Source organism: Zootermopsis nevadensis, unplaced genomic scaffold (genome assembly GCF_977971745.1).
Source record: "Zootermopsis nevadensis isolate Lab colony 2312 unplaced genomic scaffold, Znev_1.0 Znev_ptg000025l, whole genome shotgun sequence".
NCBI classification, from domain to species: Eukaryota; Metazoa; Arthropoda; class Insecta; order Blattodea; family Termopsidae; genus Zootermopsis; species Zootermopsis nevadensis.
Genome location: NW_028259157.1, coordinates 6746555 through 6766273, shown reverse-complemented (window position 1 = coordinate 6766273; position 19719 = coordinate 6746555). Strand labels below are relative to the sequence as shown.

Below are 19719 nucleotides of genomic sequence, written 5' to 3'. Positions count from 1 at the left end.
TTGTAAAACAAAACAATTTAAACAAATATATTCCACAATAAGTCTCAGTTTTTCTCCTAAAACGCGTAAAACGTTGGGAAAGTCTCGCGTTTATCATATTTATACGAGGGAGCTCTTTGCCAAATTTTTCACTCACGCTAGTTTAGAATTTACCAAAGCATGAAATATTTCGCTATTCTATGTGATATTTATCTGTAACAAATTCAGAATCGCAAGTCCAAGTGTCGATTATACCTCAATATTTCATGGATCAACGGCGAACTTCGCGAGTAAGTAGTTGGTTAGCACATTCTAGTTTGATATTCATCAGGTCCCAAGGTAGAATTCTGAGCCAGAATCCAGCTATCCCCCTTCAGATTCTTTGTCGATTTTCTCGGAGACTGCACTGATAAAGCTGTTACGTTGTAATCTTGAAAAACCATATCGGTAACTGAATGCAAAATGTCTGCTATCGCCCCAATATATGGAATAAATTTTGCCTCCAATTCGTCAGATTACCTGACCCATAGTGCATTGTTTTTACTGATACGTAGCTGTCATTAACGGGGAACTATCACAGATTTGACAAACTACCACACCTGGTGAAGACAGCAACGTCATTCAGATCGGGAGTTATTTAATAACAGAATTCATGCTATAATAAACATAAAATAAAATCCAAATACATTCTACCATAACCATTGTTTTTACAGAAGAAAATTATAGTACATACTAAAACAATTATATTTTAGGTGAAATATGATATGGTTTCATCGTGTAACCATTTGATTCAATTGATGCCCGAGAAGATTTATTGATATTTTTAACTCTCGTGTTCTGAAAACAAGGTTTAGATTAATTTTGTATAGAACCGTTATATTAATGCAAGTATAAATTACTCTTAAATCTAGTATTTTTGTGGGCGTTTTTAACCAAAACCATATCTTCTGGTAATCAATGTACGGGATGAAAACAAAGAATCTATGTGGTTTCAAAACAAAAATTGAACTGCAAATAGAAATGAAACTTACGCAAGTGGTAGAAAAACTTTTAACATTTTTGCAGCATGTGTGAGAAGTGACAAAACTTCAACGATGGTATTAGAAGTTAAACTGTTTATATGGCGGTAAAATGGCTACTCAACCCACGAAAGCGAATTTATTTATGTGGAGAACTTTTATTGAACTTTATCCGAAAAGCCTGTTGAACCGCGGAATGGGACTGATTCATAACCATTCGGATTAAACTCTTCTTTCCAGTTTGCTGGAACACTTTATGTTTATGGTATGACATTCTTCTGTAATCACACTCGTACTGCAAGACTTAAAGACGTTTACTTCTTCCTAAAATATTTTATTTCTTTGTTCATTTTTCCTTCCTTGGTTTCTATCATTCCTTCGTCTTTCTTACATTTTTCGTTGTTTAAACTTCCAGCTTATGCTTTCGTTACATACGAGCTTACTCTTCGTAACTTTTTCTTGCAAGCTTCACAGTCGGAGTTAGTAGTTACAACTGTAAGGTTAATTTATCTCTAGTACTTTAATGAAGCACCACACCAAGCACACGTGTGTCGTACGGGTATCGTTCCACGCATTCAAAACCTCAGTATTAGATGCTGATGAATGGTTAGCTTTACACCCACACTCTTTGGCTAGGAGGCTCTGTGGGCCCCAAAGCCCTTCTGGGCGTCGTGTCTGAGACGCTAATTCTTCCTCACCTGGAATCGAACCCGGTCTTGCATCCATTCCTTAGTCACTGTATCGACTGTGATGTCATTTGTAAGATTGTTTCAGAAATTTGAGAATTTTATGTGGAGAATAAATAGTTGCGTTGCTTTATTGTTTTATTTCCGTCAGAACGCCGATACTGGACTGGACTGGATACTGGATACTGGAATGTGTGAAAGGAGAGTAAGACCCATGCGTTGCGATACGACGGTGCTCTGTGTAGACGATGCCAAAAGACTGAGCCTGCGGTAGAATGTGTCGGTCTTTGTTCTACAGACCTAAACAAATTCAGTTCACAAAATGGGACATTATTTCAATTAGGCCTATAGTTTTTCTATTGCATCTGCCATGACGCTCTTCAGAGCACTGCAGTTAATAAAGGGAGTAATTACATGAGTGTAGTCTCAAGTAAAATAATTATTTCTCGTTGAAATGACACGTTTAAAAAAGAACGGACAGGACGAAGGAGCATGGAAACTGTACTCACGTTTGTGACATTTGTCAAAACAAGCCTCGACCCACACAGTAGTTCCGAGAACATGTCACAGCACCGGCAAGCATCCGTTGCCAGGACCGGTAAGGCAATCTGGAGAAACATGGACAGCTTCCGTGTTCCATACTGGAAATTTAAGGGAAACAAGATCTTTTCTGGAAACAGCAACGAAAATTTCTAGAATTTGAATTAAGAGAGAAAGGCAGTGAAACGCAATTTTCATACATTATTTATATATACATTGCTTAACGACGTTTCAGTATCTGAGACCGTCGAATGGTAGGATGATCAGTGAATAATGAATTCGAAAGGATATGTAAGGAAGCCACCTTGACCTAATTAAACGTAATATGTCTTTATTTTCCTGTAGAAACAAGAAAACCGCGAAAACCCTCGGTTGGGATAGCCATATCCAGACCTAAATTTAAACCCGTAACCTTCGGAATACGAAGCGACATTCAATAAGACATTGTTAAACACCTAAAACATTCAGAGCAGAAGTGACTTTTTTTGAAAGCGAGAAATCTTGCTCGTAGCGTAAAAAAGGGTCAATATTTTTGCCCATGAAGACATGCATTTAGTTATTTGCAAAATAACCTAGCGCAAGCTTATTGTTGTAGGAACTTTGTTTCCAGTCTCTGTATCTCGTGTTATTTTTTTTTTCGTATTACGCCCTCTCGAATGCTTCTATTCATAATTAATTCTGGCATTTAATATAACCTGTCTGGCTGGGGATTAGCCTATCGCAAAATCTGAATCCACATAACACAACACATCACGAAGGCCTGCAATAATACCAGCGCTCCAAGTGACATGTGTATTAATATGTTGTTTCAAAATACTGCAATTTTATACTATGACAATTCGTCAGTATTGTAACTTATCACCCGCAAAGACTTCCCATATTAGCAATTTCTTGATAGTCAGTATGAAGATGAAAGATTAATTACACCAATTAAAAATTTTCATTTCTCAGTTTCTTCTGTGATATTTTGTGGAAGTATATTTTCAGGAATCTAATGAAGATATTTATGACACACTGCATACTGCTTTAACCCTTGACAGCAAGTGGTACCTATATGTACCACTGCTTTAATTTTTGCTAAACCTGCGTTTTGCCCAAATTGTATTTATGATCTTCTTATGAGTCTCAGAATAAACAGCGACTGTTTACTTTACTAACTAGTCTCTGTAACAGGGACGTGTTGTGTTTTCATTGAGGTAAGAAACTAATTTTTAATGTTATGGAAATAATCTTTGAACTCTGAAGATACAAGTTTTTTTAATTTCTCAAATACACGCTATCGAAAAAAATTTCCAATGAATTAGCAGGTCCTGTTTGAGACCTTAAATTTTGAGTTCATTGTAATTTTCATATTATATTAAACCGATATAAACAAAAATTAAATTCATTCCAACTATTTCAGTGTATATTTGAAACACAATATTTTGTCGCACAGAAAGAAATTCTGATATTAAACATCGAACCATATAGAGATATGTATATTCTACGCATTATGAATTTAATTTATTGCAGTTAGTTCAAAGAAGGCATAAATACAGACAATTCATTCGAGATTTGGACGACTCGATCTGTTTAAATAGTCACAGCGCATTTCGGATTTCCTATAGCGGAATATGTCATGAAAATGGCTGCCTTACAGCAGAATCTGAGGCTGATGTTTACATCATAACATGCATTATCAAGTCTTGTATAATAAATTACTAACATGAAACTGTGTTTATCGATATAAGACAACAGTGTTCGGAAATGCAGGTGTACTGCAGTATTGCAGTTGGATGCCTGTGTAGACATGTTAATAAAGGGCCTTTGAGCGTGTTGGAGATTATATTCTGATTAGCCGTCAGGCATTGATGTGGTATTGATGAAGTTGCAATTTTGAATGTACTCTACTGCCACACTCAGTGGCTGCACGGCATGAGATCCTTGAACAAGCAGATACTGAGCGCGCGTGTTCCTCCAAAGACATGGGTTTGTGTGTTTTTCTGTACAAAAAAATCATCCCGACATCGTCATAATCCAAACCATGTGCTGGCCTCAGTGCAGATGAAAACATCGCCGAGGGATTCTGGGAAGTAATTTCCGCTATTGACAAACTTCCGGGAAACGGGGGGAAATTTCGTGAGTGGGTGAGACAGAGAGGCTGTGGCGAGTTTAAGATCTTTGTTTTGGTCAAGTTTCTAAATCACGTTTCAAAATAACCGCTGCTTAGGAATAAGTGTTTTTGCAAAGTATAAGTCCAAAGTATCGAACCTGATCAAGGCATTTGTGAGAAATATCAAACCGACAAGTTCTTTCGAACCTACGTTTCCCTTTATATTTTATGATATGTCCTTTGAATTTTTATCTTTTTATCGGCATTGCCATGTTCCAGGCTTTTGTACAAAGCACCATCGATCGTTTATATTTGTAGGCTTGCTTTGTGCTCGTAAGTCAATACAGAGACAGTACAGCTTAGGAACTGCCTATATTATTTGAGAAGTTTTCCATTTGCAGTGAAGTACTTTGACATATCACGTATTTCTTCAGGCTATTGGTGTTTCTGGTATTATACTTTTATATTTGGTTTAGCAAATCTGCACAAGAAGGCTTATGGGAAGTGGAGCTGAAGCCCCACTTTTTCTTAACTTCGACACTAGCCGAAGGTGAGTAATCTTACGTCCTACCTCCCCAAACACACACACACTGAAGGTGGCTAGGCTGACGTAAAGACGTTCTGAAAAGAATTATTGGTCCACACCTGTTCATAGTTATCCCAATCCTCATGTGAATATCTGTATTTGTAATGTACGTATTTTACGATGTTGTCAGTAGCTCAGACTGTAGAGCGCCGAATCATGTGATGATTAATGAATCATGAATTGTAATGAATACAGAGGCCATAGTGCAAGAAGGGCCTATCAACATAACTATTGATTTGCAGGAGACCAAATTCTTACGCTTACTTGGTTTGACAAATGTGCATTATTAGTGTTCGTACACCCGAATGTAACTCTCTGTATCTAAATGTAGAGTATCATTAATATTAAGCTCTTATGGCGTGGCTCACTGTTCTATGTAGTTAGGCCAAATATCTCCACTTATGCAAATATGTTGATACGCCTTTCTGGCATGATGCCCTCGATATATAAAGAAGACGTCATGGCCTTATCTAAGCCACTATCGTAGAATGGACTGGAAGGGGTGAGAGAAACAAAGAAGTACCTCAATCAGCGTGGCCGATCCGAATCCGGGACAAGTAGCGTATGAAGCAGGAATGTCAATCACTCGATCACAGCGTTCTTTGATCTTGTAAATGAAACAGGAGTGGATTCATTTTCTGTCGCTACGTGACTTGTCACTTGGCGAGATTCCACGTTAAACGTCTACCATACTACACAGCGCAACAACCCAGAAGACAGAAATCTTCATACTCACCGCTGTGAAAACCTCAAATCATACATAAACATAACTGTTTTCTGGGGTGTTGTGCATTGTGGTCTGGTAGAAATTTATCGACGTGTCAGATCGATCGCTCTGATGATGGAGGCCTCTGAAACGTAGGTAAATTTTTACTACACGGCGTAAAATACCAGTAGACAGTCACGTTCTTACTGACCGTCTGTTAGTGAGCCTCTTTGGCCAACCTGTTGTTCTTGGCATCGATCCTCGTCTGGAGCTCTTGGCGGTATTCTGTAACAGCCTCTTAACAGATGCAATAAATTCGTATTCTTTTATTGTCTTTTATTTTTAACACTCCGATCTGTCGTTTTCACTGTTTGCTCCATGTTCTGTGTGTAGGCCTAAGGCAGTAACTTAATGTTTTTGTATGTATGTATTTTCCGCTGTTCGGCCTATTCGGAGCGTTTCTGGCCGGTGCAAACCGATACATCATCGCGTTTTGATTTTAGTATTTTGTTTTAAAGTAACAGTTACGACTACTCAGCGAAGTCTTACATAAGAGTTCCTGTTGTTTTGATTCCTAAATTGGATCCTCTAGGACTTAAAAGTACCTAAACGTCCAGGCACATTAAACACATTTATCCCAGTAACTTTGTTCCACCTCTCAAACAGATTTCTCGATATCCAGGCAGGTACGTTCCTCAGGTCCTGGACAAACATTATCGTTGAGGAAGGAAATCAAATCTGAATTACTTTACGAGCCACGCCGTTACGTAGGTACCTGCCTTGAGAACTACAGACACACATATTGCAGTTGGTGACTACGATTTTCACCTCAGCATTTGATATTGTGAAGCAATCGACACATAACTTCGACAAAAGTACGGTAGCCGCGGCTCATTTGTTTTCGTAAACGAAGAAAATTTCCGACGAAGTCATGTTTTTGTGTAATTTATATTCATTTGTAGGTAGTTCGTACCGTAAATTGTTTTGTAGCACTGCTAGGAAGTGAAGTTTGAATGAAGCTGAAAAGAGTGATGTGTGTTCGTGAACTTCGAGTGACTCTTGTGTCAATCCGTCTCTCTCATTGCCCGTTCTCAAGAGTCTCTCAAGTACCAACGAGTGAGAATGGGCTCTAATACGAGAGGAAGTTACGGTCCTTGAACCCGCCGCTCTGCTCTGACTAAATGCTGTCGGGTGCCAGCCCACAGCTTTATCAATGCGCAAGTCTTCGGATTCAAACATGTCCTTATTGTTTAGCTACATCATTTATATATTACACAAATCTAAACATTAAAACATGCACAACTTCGCAGAATCTCACTGCTGAATGGTTAGAAGTCTAGAAACTTTTTCGTAGGCCCCGGGTTCAGATTTAAACTCAGGAACAGACAAATTCTTACTGACGTTCGATGGATTTTTTCAAACTTTCAAATTCCAAGATAGTGTTTTCTTTCACATCCCTCCCAATTTATTATTTATTAATTATCTTATAATTCAAGGCTTCGTTAAATTAACCGTGAATAATCATCAACTCTAACGAATTAGGCCTTTTGGCTTGTTCCAATTCGAAATCACTTCTGAAATTATTAATCAGTTTGTGAATTTGGCAGGACTGCTTGGACGGGTGATTAGCCTATCGCGAGGCTTCTACCTATGCAGTACAGCACAACACAGAAAGACGAGGACAAACAGCCGTGCCTTAATCGAGATTCGAACCCATGATCCCAGGTTAAAATCCGCCAAGACCCATGCCTAGAATAAATCAGTAACTAGTAAGTCTACAAGTGTTGTATTTTGCGGCTGTGAAAATTGATCTCTCGATTGTAAGGACAAAATACAGATAACAGAAGGATGGAAAAGTTGATGGTTTCTCAGATAGTTAAGAAATCCCCTCCTTACATTGTACCCGAAAAGTCATTACCGGATTTGCAAAAGTCTGCCATTGCACTCTGTACTGAGTCGATGTCCTGATGATTGAGGCAGCAGGAATCTCTAAAACGCCCGTAAATGACTACATGGCTCTACAACCCAGAAGACAGCAATCTTTATTGCTACTGAAATAATTGCTCTGATTCTGTGAATGGAAGTATTTCATCTCGAGGACCTGATTCGAACCGCAAACCACTGTTTCCCTCCCCCTGACTGCATTTATAGATAAAATGGGCTGTGGATTCTGTACAGTGGATTCATCCTCTTCTCCAAGGACAAAAATGTCACCCATTAGGAACCCGCATTTGATGACAGAGCGTCCTTTGACTACAAAGCATCAGGTAGCTAAGAGCGAGGTAGAAGTTTGAAATGTAGCTGCAAGAAAATGGAACGAACGGCTGGGGTCAAGCAAGCTCCCAACCCCCAAGCCCCCCCCCCCCTCCCAGTGTACCAGGGAGTCCTATTGATCCTCAACCCACGGTTAACATTCTGTGCCAGCTGGGGTCGCTTGGTTAGCAAACATTACTCGGGTGGCTGGCGGTTCATACCGTCAGTCAGCGTGGAGCTACATCGAGGACAATTTATATTTCGATTACTTGGTTCTTCTGGGTTAATTGCAGATTCATAACTAATTTTAGAGCAGATACTATTCTCTTCAGCGTATTTTATTTTACCATGAACTTTGAGTTTTGGGCAGGGAATTTCTTGACGATCTGAGAATTATAAACTCTTCAAGAAATATCCTGCGCCTTAATGCTGGTCAGTTAACTAATTATTTATTCTGCGTCAATTGCAGAGGAATTGTAGAATCAGTTGTTTGTCTCAAAGTTTTTTTATATACTTTATACTGAATATATTTTTCAGAAAGTTTGTTCACCAGTACAGTTTCTTGGTAATTTTGGAAACTGTGATTTGATGGCTGGAGCCATCTTGACGTGGATGGGTAGTTTTGACTTGGTCTCTGAATGTCTTTGGCGATGCTGTTATATAACTGGATTGTATCCAGATGAAGTAAGATCCATCATTCGAAATGTTGTGATTTAAGATGTTCTGAAAGACTCTTAACATACGACGATAAAGTCTAAAATAAAGAAATTAGTAGGTTCGATGTGTGTGCTATTATTACTTCAAAGTCATTCAGTGAGAAGAGTTCCTTTTCAAAGCACTTTATGTGGTACGCAGTAATGGAAGAGCTTTCAATAATTAATTGCTATTGTTACGAAGAACGCAGTGGGTTTTGTGAGGAAAATTACGATTTGTGAAAGAGAAGAACGCTGTTGCAACTGTTATGACCTTTTTGCTGTATTCCTGACTTTACTGCATGATTGAGCACGCTTTCTCAGTTGTGTAGGTTAGACAGCATTGCGGAGGATAATTGTAAATTACGAATTTGCATGTGGAAAAATAATGTTGCTATCTATTTTGAAAACCCCCTTGACAACTGACAGTCTTTTACGAGTTTTAGTTTCTCGTTCTCTGCCTTCAGCATTGCCGACATGGTAGCTGGTTAATTTTTTGAGATGTAGACAACAGCAACACGTGGCTATGATGTTTTGTGTGGCTCTCAGATTGAAACTATCATAACATGAAATTAATCTTGCAGATTATGTTTAAATTTTCAGTTATAATCTTGTAATATGACGAACTGTTAAAGAATGTATATTTAAGGCACTGCAGTGTCTTGAGAATATTCATATTTTTCAATATCAATGCCGCCTCCATCATCAAAATCCTGCACAGTAAAATGGAGTTTGTCCTAGAAAAAGACGTGTATACACTTGACAGTCACTTGAACATTATGGTTTATTAATTGTAATTCATTCACCACATGTAATAGATAGTATTTTTTACAATTACTTTGTTCGGAATTTATTTTATATGTCCCATAGGTCCAATCACGTTGATACTTAAATGTGTTACTGCATTAGATAGGAAATCTAAAGTTGTACCTTATGTTAGTAGGAGCTGTTCTTATTGGCTAATATCGATTTTCTCGTTACACGAAGGAAATGAGAACCCAAGGATGCTTGCCCTAACTGCACCTTTTGCAGTAAACTTTGTGACCACGGAAATGTGGGACTCATAAATAGTTGCGTTCCAAGCGCTGGAGTCGGATAGTATTCGACACTTCAGCTTTGCTGTCCGCCCTTATCGAATTCAGCCACCCCCCCCCCCCGGCAATTCACAGAAATACTCTAGTACTTAAGTCATCAGAAATTTAATTTACTAATCTCTGGATTATTTCACATAGGGAGAACCTAATCTACTTACATATGGCATATGAACAAACAGGACTTTGAAATTACGTTGCCATAAATACAGTATGGACATAGTCTAAAGCCTTATGACGAAAGTGTGTTGTTGATTTTATACACTATTAAGTAAGTTCAATTAAAAATTTGATGATACTTTTCTACTATAGTACGTATTTTTTACCAACGGAACACCGTGTTATGTGTGACTATATAGTATAACATTATGTACTTACGTTTTCCATATGTCTTTATATTTCAGCGCGTATAATATAATAATATTCAATAAATTATTGCATTTATTAATAACTTGGGATAAAGTACTAATTAATGCCAACGAAACTAAAAATTCTCTCTACAAGAATATATGTAAATCTTGTAAAAATTATGTTCTTTTCATGTTCAGATGGAAACAGTGAAAAAACCTGATAATGGCTTCATGTAAACCGAAACAAATAGCTTCACTTTTAAGCTTTGCACTTATTAAGAACCGCTTAAGATAATTTGGTAAAGAGTTTTGTGTATTTATTTTAATGTTTAGTGCAAATTGCCTTTTTCTTGAATATCTTATGGTAGGAAAATATTGTAATAGACAGAGTGTGAATGTGTGCACCGAATTAAAGGGGCTCAGGGCAGGGTGAAACAGCGGACGTTTGCAAACACGTAATAAACGTTCCGGTTTAATAAAACAAAGCCGGAAATATATTTACCGACTGAATAATTGTCTAAATTGCTTCGTAACAAATAGTTTTATTGGTAATGGAATGTAGTCAAGTATTTTAAGCAAATTTGTAATTCGTAGTTTGTAACTGACATGGTATGTAGACCGATATCATCAGTGGGTAATCATGAAAGCGCATTCCAAACATAGCGTTTACTATTTTATAGTTTGGCCGCAGCTTTGTGGTTCAAATTTATAGGATTTTAGAATTTACTTTTTGGAGTTTCCTCGAATAATAAACCTTCTTTAGGTTTCACATTCCGGTTTTAACCACCACAAAGTAATAACTCTGCTAATTGTTCCGAGAAACGTTTGACCAGGAAATTTTACTTTCTTTGATACTAGTCAGGAAGGAGTTAACTTGCAAGCAACGTTTAGAATATTAGCTGGTATTTTAAATGATCGTTGTAAGTAAACTGAAACATACGTCATTGTTAATATTCATGTACAGTTTATTTCGAGAAAATTCCGAAGAATGCTGTCTTAGTAATTATGCCTAATTGAACAACAAATTTGGAAAGTGTCCTCTTTGGAATATATTAACATTCCAGAGGTGTTCTTCGTGTCATGTAAATCATTGTTACACTAACACGATCCAAGGTCGATGCTGCTCAAAAGTGTGTTGTTACGATGACCTTAGGTCATTCTTACATTATTGCAACCATGATGATCGAAGCACAGGGGTAGCAAAGGTGTCGGAGAGGTGAACAGTGGGGCAAAGACCCTGGAGCAAAAATCACCTAAGGCCTGGCCCAACAAAGCCCCAGATGATAAAGTCCCACGGGTTAAATATAAAATTTCCTATTTGGACTAAACGTGAGTGGCATTGTCCTGGGTTCTCTTAGTGGTGCAGTCTCCGGAAGTGGCTTAGTTCCGTTCCTTCTGAGGCATGGATTATCGGGGTGTTCATCGCCGCAAAGCAAACTGAGGGAGTCGAAGCCAGAAGGAGCAAGCAATGAATATGACGGTAGAAAATCGAATAACATATGAATATAGTAGCAGTGATAATACTAAGGATGACTATGACTAAGTAAGTCTAAGAACTGGAATAATACCAATAATAATATAAATAACAATAAGAAGGATAAGCTCATGGTCGTGCGGATTGCCTACGTCGTAGGAGACAGACGTAGATGGCCCATTAGATGGTATTCGCTCATGCTGCAGTTTGAAGAACACCTGGAAGGTTTTTGATTTAAATACCCTAACAATATTAGTTGAATGGTACAAATCATGTAGCCTTGATTATGTTTAAATTTCTTTGTTGTTCAAGTAGAATTAATAGTCCTCGGTTGAAGGTGTCTGTATGTGCCTGTGTGGGCGAAGAATGACACAAGGTCTGGCGACTGCCTGTCATTCTGTAACGCAGGATAAAGCAAAAACGAGACTGTGCCTTTACGGTGACAATGGTTAGGTAACGCCTTACAAGTTTTATTTTTTCTTGTTTCGTTCCTTGGCTCGCAAGTCTCATCTCTCACCGGTGTCTGGTGAGATTAATGGGATGCTGTAATCTTAATATTGATTCCTTCTCCTACTCCCAGAGAAAGAGCTACTTCAAGAGGCAGCCTCAGAACATTTTTAGAATCACAGAAGCATATCACAGGCCTTAGGGTACATTCTAAAGAAATATTACAAGCATTGGTGGATTTAGCGATTCTGAATTATTCTCGGTTTCACTAACATTTATTTTCTAGTAATTTATAAATATGTTATGACCGCAACCCTATGTTCTGTTGCCTCATATGGGCCTATTTTACAACCTCTGATGTTTGTGGAGCGTTTTGGAATGGTAATTTGTAGAAGTAAAACAAGTCCCAGTTCCACTTTGTGCGCCACAAATAGCGCATGATATATGTGGAATTGAATTCTGAGCTTTGCTTTGAAAAGCTTGTGTCTGTCTAATCAGCAGATCTATGTTATGGACCATTACCAGTTTTATTACTAGTAGACTGATTTGTAACATGTGAGATCTGAGGTTTTCATGGCGATGAGAATGATTGATGTTCATCTGGGTTATGGCGCCGTGCAGACTCGTCGGTAAGCGCCAACGCTTCGCAGGAACACACTGCCTCCATATCCAGGGCTGATTTGTAAAATGCCACCTTATATATTTTACCCACCATGATTCAGTAATTTGTAAGTAATCGTCATTCTTGTGTGATCTGTATCCTACTAACATTCATGTTCTTAAATAATTGTCTTAAAATGGGTTCCAACTATAAGTACCCGTACAAAATACTTGAACCCACAATGAACATACGCTGTCACCACACAACTTCACATGACTGTCTTGTTGACATAACTGAAGACGATGAACTAAGAACTTCATCGTTAGAGTGACTTTCATCTGAATTAGGTTCCCACATAGTTTCACCAGCATTTCCTATGACATCGATGTCTGTATGTAGGCAGATAAAAGCAGTTATTTGTTACGGTTTCAAAGGAATAGTGTTATTTCTTCGGAACCCTATAAAATACTAATATTAGTCGTCCCTTTGAGGATACATGTTGATCCACGTAATAATGAGAGGCTTAAGAAGCCAAGGAAGAAGAAGACTTTGATGTAAGGCAGATTCTCTGACAATTACCTAGTTGTAAGATTTGAGGTTTTCACAGCGGTGAGTATGAACATTTCTGTCTTCTGGGTTGTTGCGCTGTGTAGTCTTGTCGATGTTTATCAACGTTTCAGAGGTCATACTGCCTCCGTCATCAGAGTATGAAGATTTCTGTCTTCTGGGTTGTTGCGCTGTGTAGTCTGGTCGATGTTAACCAACGTTTCAGAGGTCATACTGCCTCCGTCATCAGGACGATTCTTAGTATGAAGATTTCTGTCTTCTGGGTTTTTGCGCTGTGTAATCTGGTAGATTTTTACCAACGTTTCAGAGGTCATACTGCCTCCGTCATCAGGGCGATGAGTATTAAGATTTCTGTCTTCTGGGTTGTTGCGCTGTGTAGTCTGGTAGATGTTTACCAACGTTTCAGAGGTCATACTGCCTCCGTCATCAGGGCGATTGAGTATGAAGATTTCTGTCTTCTGGGTTGTTGCGCTGTGTAGTCTGGTAGGTGTTAACCAAAGTTTCGGAGGTCATACTGCCTCCATCATCAGGGCGATGAGTATGAAGATTTTCGTCTTCTGGGTTGTTGCGCTGTGTAGTCTGGTCGATGTTTACCAACGTTTTAGAGGTCATACTGCCTCCGTCATTAGGGCGATTCATCTTCAATTACCTAGTTTCACGCAGTTTGTAACCGTAGAATTTTAGAAATAAGATTTGATAAATATCCGTGTAATGTTAATGTGATCACAATTTATTCCTGAAAATGTTGTGTGCTGTTGCTGATAAGATAGCAGTTATTAATTTTGGGACATATATATATATTTTTTTCTGGACTATCTGGCACTCTGAATTATTCCTTTGTGTCGATGTTGGACAGTTCGCGAATAAAGGTCGCAAAACACTTTGATAATGTCCTTCTATCCTTTTATCATGTTCTATTGTTCTTCAGTGTAGACATGAAGATAAATATGCAGAATAACTTCAGTTTCTAAGGGTGTGCGTAGTGTATTTTTATAACTCGATAATTTAAAAAAAGTCCATAGTGTGAAATTTACAAAATGCTCTTTTTAAAATCCCCACTTATAAGTTATGATACCTTTCAGGCTTTAAAATATAAATTGATATTGTATTCTTTAAACACACTGCTGTAATTTAATGTATATGAATCTCTTTTCAGACTTCAGAAAAATAGCATGGCTCTTATTCATTTTGAACCAGGCGTACGTCCATTTTAATCTCCTGTTTCAAGCACTCTCAGTCAGAGCTGGTTTTCCTCACCATCCACCGGCGTCAATGTGTTTACTAGCTTGGTGTTTCATTACGTAATCTTCTCTTATTTTACAATGAAATAAACAACATTATTTTCTCTGTGTAATTTGTTCTTTCCTGTTTTACTTAGAGTCTTTGTGTAAGCTATGAGTTTCTTCTCCATTTTGATTGTCAAAACATTTGACAACATCATTATAACTTCGTAAGTTATATAAAGCCTTTTATGATCCAAAAATTAATATACTGGCAGTGGAAATGTTTTTTCAAGTGCGGGATTAAAGATTTTAATGCGGAAACCGAATGATGATATTGCACCCTTCAAGCTATTGTGCTAGGATAAAAATGACAGGAAAATAATTTTCGAAACGAAAACAGAACGTGGGCCTGCAATGCCTATAGATTGGGGCATCGCCCATTGTCTGAATGATACAGCCAGTCGAGTGGGTGTGTAAATCAGAAGTGAAGTTGAAAGTTGGCAAACTGCGGCCCTGACTGCTGTATAAATTGCAGATGACATCCTGTTGCGCCAAGAGTCAGTCGATGTGCGCCCACTGATGCTGAAATATAGCCCATACGAGTACACGCGGATGCTTGCTATACTTTGCGACTGTGCATATCGTACTTACCTCCTCGCTGATCTTCCAGTCCTTTTGCTGAACATAAAAAGTCTGCTGTTCCAAAAACCGTCACATAACATTGCACAGAACCGGAAATTATTTCCCCTTGTGTTTTGCTAATATTCAGCGTATCCAAATACGTTTAAAAATAAAGTTTGTCTATCTGAATGGAGTCTGCATCATATTTTATGTATACCAATCTTTTTGTACAACGAGACGATTTTTGATAAAGTCAATAAAATGTCGATGTTCTCCTAGATTGTGACGCCGCGCGGACCAACGTTTCGGAAAACATATTGTCTCCAGGGCATCTGTCGACGAGTGAGTCCACACGGTGTCACAACCCAGAAGAACAACATCGAAATCTTCACCGTAGAATAAACCTCAATGCTCCCAAATCGATTAGAGTTTTATTTTAGTATCGTGTAAAATGAGAGTGGAATTGGACAGATAACATACCAAAAAATAAATTCATTTGACAGCTTTGAAGTATACTCCTAATTCCAGATTTTTTCGAATTCTGTTTAATTGTTACAGGAAAATGCGTAGTAATATGTCTGCCGACACAACATCCCAATCAAGTCTGCCTTAATCTTTTGGGTTGCAACTCCGCATGGACTCGTAAGTAGAACATACTGCCCCATCTTCACTGCTTCAATGCTTCCAAATATATGTTCACTTTGTAGCCTGCATGTTATTGAGAGAACGCAGACAATGGGATACTTAATGGGTAGTATTATAATTCTGTCGATTTTAAGTATCAAAATTGTATGAAAATAATCATCAGCTCATGCAGCTATGTACGTTTCGCTTGGATTATTTATGTCAGCCAGTAAAATGACTGGCTTCTGGCTAGAAGACCGGGGATATTTTCCTGACAGGGGAACGGATTGCCTCAACTAGATCAGCTGTAGGTCCACATATTATATGAGTATCCTGGGCTCCTTCCCTGGGTAATAAGGCCATATCGTGGGATTGACCACTCGACTAAATGGATTGCTGATGTCTGGAATACGTGGATATGTTAAGATCACATACAACTATTTTATTTTAGGTAATATAGATAGCGTAAAATAATATAGTGAAATTTAAAGTCCGCACGGAGGCGAATATGTGTATGACTGACTTCTGGGTTGTTCCTGACGTGTCGTCTAGTCCCGGTTACGTCGGTAAACTTCTACCAGACTACACGGCGCAAGAAGCCAGAAGACAGCCATCTTCAGACTCACCGCCGTGAAAACCTCAGATCCTACCTACTATACTTGCATAATACCGTCTGTTTCATATATTAGGAAAATAATTTCTCAAGTTATCTACGCAATATTGCCAAGCTTGTCATGCGAATAAAGAGACGTAGAGGGAGAGATAAAGAGGCGATAAACTGTAGCAAGGAATGATGTGTTTGGGGTAGACGACCACGTGCTGAAAAGGAGTCTTATAAATGGATTTGCACAAAAGCTATTATCAGACAGTTAATTTAAGTGCTTTCGAAGCATAAAAGAAAACGTTCGAGCAATTACGTCCGTCCTTCTAATCCCCTCTGACTACAAAGACTGAAATCAATATCGGAGAAATGAATACTGCTTGGAATATGATTCAGTCGTTACTGAAACAAAATGATTCTGACTTTCGCCCTAACCACTGTCAGTTCTAAACATTATTTCACCAACCATCTCATTGATGTTTAAAATAAGTGGCGTTTACTCATGTCTCGCTGAAGGAAATGTTAAATACTTTCAAGATTTATAAACATGGAAGAGATGCGTATGTTTTATAAGATATAATACTTTAAGGTGATTGTAATAAATTTAACACCTTGATGAATAAAGTAGATGTAGAAGAACAGGTCTTCATTCGTTGAAATAATATAAATGGAAAAACTTTTTTGTAACAGATGATGGAGAACTGAGGCAATAATAACAGATTCTCACTCTAGCTTAGTATAGCTCAAACACATAGACATTAAAGTAAGTTTGAAAATTAATATATGGTCTGTAGGTCTAATTATAATCTACATGATCTTTTAAATAAAAATTTCCTTGCATATTTTCCATCGTCTAGGAAAATGAAAATATAAAACGACGTTTTGGAGATTAACTCTATCTATTGGGCCCAACTGAGTAGGTACCTGAAGACGGAGGTAGAGCCCCATCTCCGAAACGCCGTTTTATATTTTCATTTTACTAGACGATGGAAAATATCCAAGGAAATTTTTATTCAAATAACTCACCATCGTCACGAACGTTTAGATTTGTATAAGAATACAATTTTGTCCCTCGCTATAAAGGAAGAACGTAGCTTCAGATAATTAGAAAACAAAATGGTGATGAAGACATTGCAACGTTAAGCAGATGGTTAAAAGTCAAACATAAAAGATTACATATAATGATAAGCATCACAATTTATTTATTATTGCTACTGTGATTTAATCAAGGAATTTTGCAGCATATTGCAGTACGCATGGAGAAATGAGAAATGGGATCAATATTTTTGTCGGACAACTTGAAAGAAAAGACTACTTGGAAGTCCAAGGCATACATGGTAGGATAACATTAAGATGGATCGTTGATAGATATTTTATATCATGCAGATTCGATTTAAATTATTCAGAATAAGGTTCATTGGCGGTTTTGTGTGAACATTTTAAAATACTTTTGGGTTTCATATAAATAAAAATATTCTTGACTCTCTGAATAAATGTTTGTTTCTCAAAGGAGATTGTATAATCTGGTTAGCTGACTTGAAATAAGTATGAATGCAACAGTTAAGTGCTTACTCTGAGTATGCAACAATCTCGTATGATAAAAATTGAGAACTTCGAAATAAAATTGACTGGAGTTTGATGTGGGACCAATGTAGGCAAAGCGAATTGCAAGAAACCATAAAACGAATGAAAGACTGAAGTAGAGATTTTCATAGGATAAGTCTCATTAAAAGCACCGGGAAGCAGCAAAATATGTAAGAACAATTAGGTGTAAAAATTAATGTCAAAGATATTTAGTAATCGTATATGTCTATGAAGAGATTTTGATGCCCGTGACCCTGGAATATTACTTGTCCTTGGTTTTGAATCCCAGACCCTGGGTCAAGAATTATAACGCCGTTTTAGGCAGTCCTAGAACATATACTGATTTCACGAGTGTCATTAACATTTTAGAAATATATTAATATCATAACACCGAACGCCAAAGCTCAAATTGATCTGTCATGCTGCCAAGAAATTATTTGACACAAGAGTGGGAAGACTGGAATTTTATTAAATAAAAAACTATAGTTGTGTAGGTTACGTCCAAGTTTCTTAGTCTGGGTGGTTTAAAGCACGCTGGCTTGAATTTGGATTTTAAATTCACTCCAGGCCCGGTTATAGGATTCACACCCACAGGCCTAGAATTGCCGCATTGGAAGTTTCTACTCTAATACGAGCAAACTTTCCCCAAAGAAGAACTTGAGTGCTGTCAGCTCACCACAAACTTCTAGTTTAAGCCTTCGATAGTTTTCACGGCGTCTCTCAGAAATCCGTCCTCTACTCTTTAAGATACAACGGAAAAAGATTGTCTTTTTATTACTTGAAGTAAAGTTATCCGTGTGTCTGTGGACTGAGGTGACATAGGGGACGTGGGGTAATCCTCGTTGTTATTTGAACGTGTCTGTCAGTTTCAAGCTCCGTCTGCCTTGTCTCCGGAAAAAGTCTCTGGGTGAATAAGGTCTAGAAAGGCTCTGGGGCTGTGCTGATAACCAAATTTCTTGCAATATCACCGTCGGCGTAATACATACAGAGTGTCCCAAAAAGATGTATACACATGTTCAATGAAACTTAATGGACACTCCACCATTTTAGTATCTGTCGAATTCTGCCAAAGTGTTATGCTGTAATGCGACCGAAGCATGTATACATTTATCAGTAATTTCCGAAATGCGGAAACTTTGACTTAAGTAAGGGATTCAGGAACGTAATTCTGAACTTCATACATGTATACCTACAGTGTAGAAAGATAAATTAATAACTAGTAACACGGCTTGATTTTAAGTCATTATAACCCTGTATTTTAATATATCTGAAACAATTTTACGGAATTTAACTGAAACTGAGTTATGTTTTCGATAATCCGCGTGATTATTATTTCGATAACAAAATATGGGCTCATTTGAAATTGGCACTAAATAAATATCCATTTAAACATATCTGTTGTTACTGTGTTTTTAAATTTCACATTTTGCACATTGGTAGATGAGGGAAAACTGATTTTTTCTATGATTCTTGGAAAATAATTGTATGGAATTCATGCCTGTTTGGCTTTCGATACAGTTGAGACATTTAAATAAAGCCCAACATAAAAGCAACACGGCGTCATATTGGATTATATTTCCCTCGCCCGAAACAACAAAGAAGGCGAGAGAGGAGAGAAATATAAGCAAGACAATTTGTAACTCACGCCACCCACGTTTCTCAACAAAATGGGAAAACTGAAATATTTCTCAGGCAAAAGGCTGCATAACTGACGAGAAATAAATCTAATGACCCTGTCATTGAGGAAAATTGTACTGTTAATATAGAGAGTGTCCCAAAAAGATGTATAAACACAAGTTTAATATCCATATTATAATGCTACACCCCGTACAGAGAAGAAAATGACTCCGAAAGGTTAATTATGGGAAAAGAAACCATTGAAACATGTCAAACGAAAACAGTGAATGAGGTTACAAAATCATGCTCCAGAGCCGCTGCCCTGTGCATATTGGATACATTTCGTATCCTATATTCTCGTTCACG

At 37.8% G+C, this 19719-nt stretch overlaps 1 protein-coding gene and 1 long non-coding RNA gene across 2 annotated transcripts in view; one reads left to right on the top strand and one right to left on the bottom strand.

Moving 5' to 3' along the window:
- LOC110831367 (serine/threonine-protein kinase pim-3) overlaps positions 1-19719 on the top strand; it is a 215002-nt gene that overhangs the window by 148518 nt on the left and 46765 nt on the right. Inside the window, exon 11 of the mRNA XM_022067277.2 lies at positions 15486-15569. The gene's annotated coding sequence lies outside the window, so the exon portion shown is untranslated. The remainder of the gene's footprint in view (positions 1-15485; positions 15570-19719) is intronic.
- The window catches only part of LOC110831385 (uncharacterized), a 52888-nt gene that overhangs the window by 15315 nt on the left and 17854 nt on the right, over positions 1-19719 (bottom strand). Inside the window, exon 2 of the long non-coding RNA XR_002543570.2 lies at positions 2194-2325. This is a non-coding gene — a long non-coding RNA (uncharacterized LOC110831385). The remainder of the gene's footprint in view (positions 1-2193; positions 2326-19719) is intronic.